The sequence below is a fragment of the Bos taurus genome, chromosome 6, assembly GCF_002263795.3.
Source record: "Bos taurus isolate L1 Dominette 01449 registration number 42190680 breed Hereford chromosome 6, ARS-UCD2.0, whole genome shotgun sequence".
NCBI classification, from domain to species: domain Eukaryota; kingdom Metazoa; phylum Chordata; class Mammalia; order Artiodactyla; family Bovidae; genus Bos; species Bos taurus.
The window spans coordinates 26,944,323-26,956,421 of NC_037333.1; the positions used below are offsets into that span (position 1 = coordinate 26,944,323).

The window sequence follows — 12,099 nt, forward strand, 5'->3', positions numbered from 1 at the left end:
GTATTAGTTTATTCAAATGTTGCTTATAGGGAGAAATTTGTGTTGCAATATAAAGTATGAAAAACACAATTATAAGCTGCATTTTAATTTTTAAAACCATACATACTAAAAACTTATAAATACACAAGAATATTAGTGGCAGTTATGACTAAATGATACATTTTTGAAATATATTTTCTTTTTCCCTGCTGTTCTGTTTTCAAATGAATATTTTTTAAGATATTGAAAACCATGTCTTATCTTTGGAAACATCTAAATTATTAAAAATATATTATCTATAAGTTCTGTTCATAGCATTTGACAATTTCTGTAAATACTTCTACCATGACAATTTTAAAAAATTAGTGGGTAAAAATTCTGAAACTTTAGACACTGTTCTGTGGTCTATGTCGCTCTAGCATTTTAGGAATCTTATCATCCTGAAAACTAGGTACATAAAAGGAAAGAATAAAGTATTTACAAGGGCTTCCCTGGTGGCTCATAGGGTAAAGCGTCTCCCTGCAATGCAGGAAACCTGGGTTCGATTCCTGGGTTGGAAAGATCCCCTGGAGAAGGAAATAGCAACCCACTCCAGTATTCTTGCCTGGAAAATCCCATGGATGGAGAAGCCTGGTAGGCTACAGTCCATGGGGTCGCAAAGAGTCGGACACGACTGAGTGACTTCACTTCACTTCACAATTGAATTATATCCTTGGTAACCAAATAATATAAAGAAATATCTCCTTATAAATAATTATTTCAGCTACAAATGAACACAAAATAATAAAAATTAACTATAACAACTTTCCTATTTTCAGTGAACTCAAAATAGATTTTTGAACATCAATAGGAGAGAGTGAGTGAGGGAGAGAAGTAGTCAACACAAAAGCAAAATAGACATGATCTCTGCTGCTGACCGTGTAATGGAGGAGAACACAGCAATTTTTTTTTTTTTTAATTTTTTTTTTTTTAATGTTTTTAACTACATGTTTCAACTTATTCTGCATGTAATGACTGCCTGCTCTGCTTTTTTCCATTCCTCTCATTTTAATTATTTTGATGCTAATACTGTTTTTCTTGGTCAGGGTTTATAATATATATTCCCCTACAACCCTAATTTTTCTAGCAGGTATGTACTAGAGCACTAAGTGAATTCAACATTTGGTGTCATCTTTAAATAATCATAGCTATATCATTAAATTTTAATTCTTGACTTTTGACTCATCTTTTGGCTGTGTGGATTTCAACACTGAATAGTTAATTTTTGAGCATCCATGAACTCATATATGTTATCTCATATATTAGAGTGTTTGGCATTTGCGTTTATACCCAAAAAGCGACTCATTGGGGAATAATAATATTCACTCATACATTTTTTTCCCCATCAGAAATTTTAATTTGAAAACAACATTTGACCGAATTCTGGTATTGAGTGTTGTGGTGATGAAATTTGAGACTAGCTTAAATTTATTTCTCCTTGAAGTTGACTTGAATTTTCTGCCTGTTTGCCTGAGGAACTCTTTATCATGGACACAGAATAAGTTTAACCAGAGTTAGTGTCATTTCTGAATGTTAAAGTCCTTTCTGGTATATAGTGTAACATCTTTAGATTCAGTTCTTCATTTATTCCGAGAAATGTTACTACAATACATGTCTTCAGTTTTTAAAATTCAACTTACCAGATTTCTATTGAGTAATTATCCATATATTTGATCATCTTAGTGTCTGCTTATCAGCATCTCCCAATGAGAATCTTTAATATGTTTCTATTTTGTCTTAATTTTTTATAACTACCTCAAGTATTCTCTAAAGTCATTGATGTGGCTTTTATTAATTCTGACTCTTAATATTTCTAATCTGTACATTCGATTTGAGTATTTTGGCTCTAAATTTTGTTGTCTTTCATCTTATCTTTGTGAGTCACCTTATTGATTTCTAATTTCTTCTATTAAATTTTTCTCATATTGTTCTTGAGAATATGCTTTTAGTCCTTATATTATGTTTCAAATTATGTTTTTATTTTGCATCTCTCTCCCTTCTAATACTTTTTCTTTTTTTCCTATTAGAATATGTTTGTATAGTTTGTATAGGCTATTTCCTTTCATTTTTTAGAAATGTTAAAATGGGCAGCTTTGTTCAGATCTTTTATTTTCTCTGACTTCATGTGATTGAATTATCCTTGACACTTCTGTACATTTTAGAGTATTTTCTCTATTTTACTATTATCTAAAGGCTAAATATTCTTATCTATACACTTTTTGTATTGGCATATTAAGTAGTATTTATGAACTCTTCCTGCACCTATGTCCTCCTCTCTCCATCATGTACTATTAATAGATCAGGTCCTCCTTCACTCAAAGGCATCTCTTCAGCAATTCTGCTTTCCTTCTTCTTCATCAGGCTTTTTTTTCTCTTTTAGACCATCTCAACATCAGATTCTGGTATATTGCATTTTTAAAGTGATTGGTTGATCCCTTTTCCCCTCCAATCATTGTTGCATCTTTCTGTTTCCATTTACTATAACTGTCCTTAAAACATTTTCTGGACTTGTTTTCCCCACCTCCTCTCCTGTTATTCTCTTTTGTATCTAGTAGGCTTTTACTCTACACGATACAGAAGCCACTGTTGTCATGGCCAGTAAGAACGGCCATGTGGTTAAATACGGTGTAGATTTTCGGTCTGTATCTTACCTGTTCGCAGCATTTGACATGGCACTTAGCACTCAATCCTCCTGGAAGGGCTTCCCTGGTGGCTCAGCTGGTAAAAAAATCCACCTGTAATGCAGGAGACAGGGGTTCAATCCTTGGATTGGGAAGATCCTCTGGAGAAGGGAATGGCTATCCACTCCAGTATTCTGGCCTGGAGAATTCCATGGACTGTATAGTCTGACTTGCGAAGAGTCGGACACAACGGAGTGACTTTCACTTTCACCTCCTTGAAACTTCGATGCTTAACATATAGGACAGCATCCTGTCTCCCTAACCACCCATTTTCAATTTCCTTTTCCGGTTCCTTCTGATCTCCCTAATTTTATTAAAGTTGGAGTTCTCTTAGGCTCTACTTTTCAACTTCTTTTTTTATCTCGGAGCCTTGATGACAGCTTTAAATGCTATCTTTATGTTGATGAGGTCTCATGTTTTACCTCCATCCAGTCAGGCTCTTTCACTAAGCTTCAATCATCAAACCCCCACTTGGAAGTCTAGTGGGCATTTCAAAATTTACATATCCAAAGCCAAACTTCTGGCTTGACTCATCTCTTCCTCACCTTCATGTAATCGGTCAGAAACCCCTATTGACCCTCCTTTCAGAATATATATGAATTTCAACTGCTCTAAAACTTCTGGCGCTACCACTGTCATCAACTTTTCTCTGACTGATGGATGTAACTTCCTAATGGGTCTCCTTGCGTGTCTGCTTGCTCCTTCTAGCATTTATTCTCAAGACTGTAGTCAGACTGTGCTAATTAAAATATAAATTAGACTAAATCTCCCATCTGTTCAAAACACTCCATGCTTTACTTTTCATTCTATGTAAAAGCGAAAATACTTAACTTAGAGTGATATAAGGTCCTATGCAATATACCTGCCTCTAGCTCCAACCCAACTGCTCTTTTTTCTCATCCCCTACTAACCTCCACCGGGTTCACTCCATGTGAGTGGCACTGTCTTTCTGGCTGTTCCTCAGGCCTGCCTTTGTACCTGCTATCTCTGATGCCTTGAATCTCAACATCACCTGTCCAGTGGTTCATTCTCAATTCCTTCCAGTCTTTCCTCATTTATCACCTTCTCACAGAGGACTTCCCTGATTACTGTATTAATTGGAACCCTTCTCCCCCAAGGACTTCTCCATGTCTCTTCTTTAATGTTTAATCACATTTTAATACGCTATAGACATATTTGAGTTTTGATTTTAATAACTCTCTAAATAATGTAAACTTCATAAAACTAAATATTTTTATCTGATTTGTTTACTGCCATTTCTTCAGTACCTGAAGCAGTACTGAATAGATCCTCAAGTAAGTGTGGTAAAATGAACAAAGAAAAGAATGAGCAAGTGAACTGTGCAAGGGCTAGGTCTCAGCCATAGCTCACTATAATCCATGCTGTGCAACCTGGGTTCTTTCTCTTATTGTTTATTAATTGCCATGTTAGGGCTCACTCATCCCAACTAAAGAGGTGTGGAACTCCCATAGTTTTTAGATCTTTTACTTAACTCAACATGATATCCTGGATTATAGAAATTCCTGGTGATAGTTTCTCACTCTGCTGATTTTGTCCTGCATCAGAGAAGTTGTTAATGTTTGTACTTTCTTGGGTTTATCCTGATTTTCCCAGGGCTGATGAGTCACTCGAGTAAGCTTTGCTCAAAATTAGAAAGTATAATGAGAATTAGCAGGATTTTCTTAAGTCCTCATTTCCTAAGTATATATTAATTTCTTTGAGGGAGATGGGGCAAGGAGTGATACATTTTTTAGTTTGGGCATCTCATTGTATCCCATTCATAGTTTAGGTCTTGCTGGTGAATTTTGTTGTAATTTTTTACTGTTTTCCTTCATTTTGTTAAATACGGAAGGAGTGAGGGTTTTTTTTTTTTTTTTCCCCCAGTACTGTTTCAATCCTCTATCTTTACAGGAAGTCTGTATACTTTATTTTTAAAAATGAAGCAATATTAAAAATAAACCAGCAATCTGCACCATTGGCATGTTTTTGTTTCTCTGTTTCTTATTTTAGTTAAAATGTGCAGTTATTTGTTGCAAGTTCCAAGACCATTATATTTTTGTTCAGTCTTCCTTTTTATTTTTGCAGCTGTAGATTTTACTGAGAATCTGAGTGACATTTTCCTAAACCATATGATTATGCATTTTTCTTTTGTTTCATCCATGAAAGCATTTGGTTTGTGATTTATAAAAACTCTTTATAATTAAATAACAGCAACATTCAGCAGTATCGCTTCTCAGTGACAAAAACGTCTTCTCAAATGCTAAATAAGATCTTTATGAGATTTCTCTTAACTAAACTGCATAATAGGCACAAAAACAGAAATATAGACCAATGGAACAAGATAGAAAGCCCAGAAATAAATCCACATACCCATGGGCACCTTGTCTTTGACAAAGGAGGCAAGAATATATAATGGAGAAAACATAGCCTCTTCATTAAGTGGTGCTGGGAAAACTGGACAGCTACATGTAAAAGAATGAAACTGGAGCACATCTGAACACCATACACAAAAATAAACTCAAAATGGATTACAGACTTAAAATGTAAGGCCAGAAACTATAAAGCTCCTAGAGGAAATCATAGACAGCACACCCTTGGACATATATCACAGCAAGATCCTCTTTGACCCACTTCCTTGAGTAATGGAAAATAAAACCAAAAACAAATGGGACCTAATTAAACTTAAAAGCTTTTGTATAGCAAAGGAAACAATAAATAAGATTAAAAGAAAACCCTCAGAATGGGAGAAAATAATTTCAAGTGAAACAACTGACAAAGGATTAATCTCCAAATTATATAAGCAGCTCAATATCAGAAAAATAACTCAATCAAAAAATGGGCAAAAGACATAAACAGACATTTCTCCAAAGACATACAGATGGCCAATAAACACATGAAAAGATGCTCAACATCATTAATTATTGGAGAAATGCAAATCAAAACTACAATGAGTTATCACCTCACACTAGTCAGAATGGTCATCATCAAAGTCTACAAACAATAAATGTTCTAGAGAAGAGGAGAAAAGAGAACCCTCTGGCACTGTTGGGAATTTAAATTGATACAGACACTATGGAGAACAGTAAGGAGATTCCCTTAAAAACTAGGAATAAAACTACTATATGACCCAGTGATTCCGCTACTGGGCATATACCCTGAGAAAACCATGATTGAAAACAACACATGTAACCCACTGTCCACTGCAACACTATTTATAAAAGCTAGGACATGGAAACAGTGATGTCCATTGACAGATGAATGGATACAGAAGTTGTGGTACATGTATACAGTGAAATATCAGCCATAAAAAAGAATGAATTTGAGTCAATTCTAGTGTTAATCAAACTAGAACCTGTTATACAGAGTGTGGTAAGTCAGAAAGAGAAAAAGAAATATATTAACACATAAATACGGAATTTAGAAAATGGTATTGATGAACCTATTTGCAGGGAAGGAATGGAAACACAGATGTAGAGAACAGACTTTTGGACACAGTCAGGGAAGGAGCGAGTGGGATGAATGGAGAAAGTAGTATCAACATATATGCACTGCTGCTGCTGCTAAGTCACTTCAGTTGTGTCCGACTCTGTGTGACCCCATAGACGGCAGCCCACCAGGCTCTCCTGCCCCAGGGATTCTCCAGGCAAGAACACTGGAGTGGGTTGCCATTTCCTTCTCCAATGCATGAAAGTGAAAAAGTGAAAGTGAAGTCACTCAGTCGTGTCCGACTCTTAGCGACCCCATGGACTGCAGCCTACCAGGCTCCTCCATCCATGGGATTTTCCAGGCAAGAGTGCTGGAGTAGGGTGTTAAATAGATAGGCTGGCACTCTGTGATGATCTATAGAGGTTGGATGTGGGGAGGGGAGCAAGACTCACACAGAAGGGACTTATGTATGATTATGACTGATTTTGTGATTCTGTACAGCAGAAACCAACACAACATTGTAAAGCAATTTTCCTCCCATTAAACATACATTTAAAAATGTAAAAAATATAAACTGAATAATATAAAAATTGAAGCAAATTGAAATTTTCATGGGTGCATCCTGCAGCATATGGGATTTTAGATCCCCAGTAAGGATGGAACCTGTGCCTGTTGCACTGGAAGCTCAGTCATAATCACTGGACTACCAGGGAACCACCACAAATGGATTTTCTATTAAAGCTCTTATAATTAGTGGTGCTGAACATCCTTTCATGTACCTCTTGGCCATCTGTATGTCTTCTTTTTCTTCTTCTTTTTTTTTTTTAGGATGATAAGTCCTTTATAAACCTTAAAAATCTGACACTTTAGATCTTGAAACTAGTTTCTTAAAAAGGGGAAAAAGGTAGTGACTTGGTTAGGTGTTCAATATTAAATCTTACTGAATTTGTCTTTAGAGAAATTTCATAGATGGAACAGGCCTTACCCATTTTATACATACACACATGTGTACCACCTTTGCAGTGGTAATACACTATCTTGTACACTATACACTATAAACAGCACATTTATAAAGTAGGTGATAGTAAGGAGAAGAAGTAGAGTTGAATATGTAAACCTGTCCCTCTATGTATCTCCAAGTAATCTACCATACCATACTTTCCCTGTTATTCACAGTATCACAGTTAAAATAGGAAGTCTTTAAGAAGGTCCCTGGAGAAGGCAATGGAACCCCACTCCAGTACTCGTGCCTGGAAAATCCCATGGATGGAAGAGCCTAGTAGGCTGCAGTCCATGGGGTCGCACAGAGTCGGACACGACTGAAGCGACACAGTAGCAGCAGCAGCAGCAGCAGCAGCAGCAGCAGCAGCAGCAAGAAGGTCCCACTGACAAAGGCTTTTGGCATAGGGAATATGGTGAATTTGGGGATCGTTTAAGCATGGTGTATTTTAGAGAATTTTGTGATTATAGATAGTAATATATTTCATTTGCAAACTAAGACCTCTGCTGTTTATTTTACAATGTGAAACCAGTAGAGCTTCAGGATACAACCTTTGTGATGCTATTTCATATTTACTCATTCTTACACATTCTTGAGTCCCTTGGACTGCAAGGAGATCCAACCAGTCCATTCTGAAGGAGATCAGCCCTAGGATTTCTTTGGAGGGAATGATGCTAAAGCTGAAACTCTAGTACTTTGGCCACCTCATGCGAAGAGTTGACTTATTGGAAAAGACTCTGATGCTGGGAGGGATTAGGGGCAGGAGGAGAAGGGGACGACAGAGGATGAGATGGCTGGATGGCATCAGTGACTCGATGGATATGAGTCTGAGTGAACTCTGGGAGTTTGTGATGGATAGGGATGCCTGGTGTGCTGCGATTCATGGGGTCGAAAAGAGTTGGACACGACTGAGCGACTGAACTGAACTGAACTGAACACATTCTTGAATGCAGTTTTTAAGGAAGAAATTTTGTAGATGAATAGCATGTATTGGGGGAAAGTAGCCATAAAAATCAATGAAATAAGTGGCCAGGCAAAGGCCTCAGTATCACTCAAATGCTAAGATATGATATCTGAGATTATGACATTAAACTATTACATTTCTTTGTGTCATTGAAATAATAATTTTTGTGAAGAATATACAGGCCTGATATTCAGCTTTGCTTTTTGGCCAGTGGACATTTAAATACTTTGGAAGGCAGTAGCCAGAAAACAGCTAGGAAGGTAACTATGCTTTTAGAAATAACTTAGAATTCTCCTGTTTATCCACAATGATAAATATCTCTTATAGCAGCTCAAATTTCTAGTTAGAAGGAAATTTCCAGGGGAAACAGGTAACTTAAAAACATTATTATTTAAGAAGAAAACAATACCCTCCCCCAATATATCAGAGGGCATGCTATAATTGCCATTTCAAGAACACTCACTCATCAACGAACTTATATATAGAAATAAAAGCACTATTAAAATAAAAGCAAAGCCAGGTTAACTTCAAAGCATAAATCATACTATTGGAAAGCCAATCTCTGAGACCACTGTTTGCAGGGAAAGTAGTATGAAGATCATAGATTTGCTAAGCTTCAGTGAGCATCAATGCACAGTCCACATCACTTGCTTTAGTTTGTTCAGGTCTACTAATTGCTCCAAGACTTCTCGTGAATGATCTGTTATTAGAGGGCATCCATGGAAGAGTAATATACATATCTGAGGACAGCAAGTAAGGACAGTTTCTACAGCCTTGTCAGTCAGATTCACACAATGCCCCATATGAATCTCCTCTAATTTCTTGGCACAAGGTCCACTAACAAGTGCAACCACACCATGGTCAGATACCTGAGTGGCTGGAAAATCAACACTGCAAAAATGCACAGTTTTCTCCTAATGCCTGCAAGAACACATCAGTAATACCTAAGCAGCCTCCTAAGTCAATGATCTTTAACAGCCGGCAATTGAGTGCAAGAGCAAGGACTCCTTCATCAGTGAGATTGCAGCATCTTTTCAAAGAAGCTTCATGCAGGTAAGAACAAGATGAAGCCACAGCTTTTATTCCTTTTGAAGTTATGGAAATTCTGTTTTCTTTTGAGGAATTTCAATTTAATTTCTTCAGTTTTCTACAGTTACACAGGTGCAGGAGAGCAGTATCTGAAATATCACAGCTTCGTAGATCTAGAGTTTGGACTAAAGGATGTAAAATCTCACTTATGTTTGAATCTGTTATCTGCCCCTGCACGCTCATAATTTTGATGAGTCTATCTTTTATGTTGGGTGGCAAAGGCTTAATGTCTGTGATATATCTAGAAATATCCTTCATGAAGCACCAAAGGCATAGATCCGGGAGCTGACTGACCCGCTGAGGGCTGGGCATCGCGGCTGCCCTTCGGAGCCTCTTCCAGGGTCCCGGGGCTGCAGAGATTCAGCCAGAGACCGTCTGTCAACTCCCGCCTCCAGCGCAATGCGTAGTCCCTCGTGACCTGTATGTCTTCTTTGTATACATGTCTGTTTAGGTCTTCTGCCCAAGAAGACCTATTTGGATTGGGTTGTTTTGATGCTGTTAAGTGTCATGAGCTAATTGTAAATTTTGGAGACTTATCCATTATTGGTCACATCATTTGAAAATATTTTCTACCAATCTGTGGGTTGTCTTTTTATTTTGTTTATTGTTTCCTTTGCTGTGCAAAAGCTTTTGAAATTAGTTCAATTCAGTAGCTCAGTCATGTCCGACTCTTTGTGACCCTATGGACTGCAACACCAGAACTCCCTGTCCATCACCAACTCCTGGAGCTTACTCAAACTCATGTCCATAAGTCAGTGATGCCATACAACCATCTCATCCTCTATCGTCCCCTTCTCCTCCCACCTTGAATCTTTCCCAGCATCAGGGTCTTTTCCAATGAGTCAGTTCTTTGCATCAGGTGGCCAAAGTATTGGAATTTCAGCTTCAACATCAGTCCTTCCAATGAATATTCAGGAGTGATTTCCTTTAGGATGGACTGGTTTGATCTCCTTGCAGTCCAAGGGACTCTCAGGAGTCTTTTCCAATACCACAGTTCAAAAGCATCAATTTTTCAGCACTCAGCTTTCTTTATAGTCCACCTCTCACATCCATACATGACCACTGGAAAAACCATAGCTTTGACTAGGACCTTTGTTGGCAAAGTAATGTCTCTGCTTTTAAATCTAGGTTGGTCATAACTTTTCTTCCAAGGAGCAAGCCTCTTTTAATTTCATGGCTGCAGTCACCATCTGCAGTGATTTTGGAGGCCCCCCCCACCCCCGCCACCGCCACAACAGATAAAGCCTGCCACTGTTTCCATTGTCCCCATCTATTTGCCATGAAATGATGGGACCAGATGCCATGATCTTAGTTTTCTGAATGTTGAGTATTAAGCCAACTTTTTCACTCTCCTCTTTCACTTTCATCAAGAGGCTCCTTAGTTCTTCACTTTCTGCTATAAGGGTGGTGTTAACTGCACATCTGAGGTTATTGATACTTCTCCCAGCAATCTTGATTCTAGCTTGTGCTTCGTACAGGCCAGCATTTCTCATGATGTTCTCTGCATATAAGTTAAATAAGCAGGGTGACAATATACAGCCTTGATGTACTCCTTTCACAATTTGGAACCAGTCTGTTGTTCCATGTCCAGTTCTAACTGTTGCTTCCTGACCTGAATACAGAGATCTCAAGAGGCAGGTCAGGTATTCTGGTATTCCCATCTCTTTAAGAATTTTCCACAGTTTGTTGTGATCCACACAGTCAAAGGCTTTGGCATAGTCAATTAGGCAGAAGTAGATATTTTTATGTAACTCTCTTGCTTTTTTGATGATCTAACAGATGTTGGCAATTTGATCTCTGGTTCCTCTTCCTTTTCTAAATCCAGCTTGAGCATCTGAAAGTTCATAGTTCATGTACTGTTGAAGCCTGGCTTGGAGAATTTTGAGCAATACTTTACTAGTGTGTGAGATGAGTGCAATTGTGCAGTAGTTTGAGCATTCTTTGCCATTGCCTTTCTTTGGGATTGGAATGAAACTGATCTTTTCCAGTCCTGTGGGCACTGCTGAGTTTTCCAAATTTGCTGGCATATTGAGTGCAGCACTTTCACAGCATCATCTCAGGATTTGAAATAGCTCAACTGGAATTCCATCACATCCGCTAGAGTTGTTCATAATGATGCTTCCTAAGGCCCACTTGACTTTGCATTTCAGGATGTCTGCCTCTAGGTGAGTGATCACACCATCGTGATTATCTGGGTCATGAAGATCTTTTTTGTATAGTTCTTCTGTGTATTCTTGCTACCTCTTCTTAATATCTTCTGCTTCTGTTAGGTCCATAACATTTCTATTCTTTATTGTGCCCATCTTTGCATGAAATGTTCCCTTGGTATCTCTAGTTTTCTTGAAGAGATCTCTAGGCTTTCCCATTCTATTGTTTTCCTCTATTTCTTTGCACTGATCACTGAGGAAGGCTTTCTTATCTCTCCTTGCTATTCTTTGGAACTCTGCATTCAAATGGTTTTATCTTTGCTTTTCTCCTTTGCTTTTTGCTTCTCTTCTTTCAAGAGCTATTTGTAAGGCCTCCTCAGACAGCCATTTTCCTTTTTTGCATTTCTTTTTCTTGGGGATGGTCTTGATGCCTGTCTCCTGTACAATGTCACAAATCTCTGTCCATAGTTCATCAGGTGCTCTGTCAGATCTCATCCCTTGAAACTATTTGTCATTTCCACTGTATAATTGTAAGGGATTTGATTTATGTTATACCTGAATGGTCTAGTGCTTTTCCATACTTTCTTGGATGTGGGGTATCTCTTCATGGTCGCTCCAGCACCGAACAGCCACTGCTCTGGCCTTTTAAGAAGATTTCAATGGATGAGTTAGGATGTTTACATCTTTATTTTAGCTCCATCCAATTCAGGCTTGAGTTTAAGTAGATCCCATTTGTTTATTTTTGTCTTATTTGCATTATTCTAGGAGAGCGAG

At 37.8% G+C, this 12,099-nt stretch overlaps 1 protein-coding gene and 1 pseudogene across 1 annotated transcript in view; one reads left to right on the forward strand and one right to left on the reverse strand.

Annotated features, from left to right (window-relative positions):
• Nucleotides 1–12,099, forward strand: part of STPG2 (sperm tail PG-rich repeat containing 2) — a 636,117-nt gene that overhangs the window by 567,350 nt on the left and 56,668 nt on the right. The gene's annotated exons all lie outside the window — the stretch shown is intronic.
• On the reverse strand, nt 8,706–9,565 carry LOC782904 (protein AMN1 homolog; annotated as a pseudogene).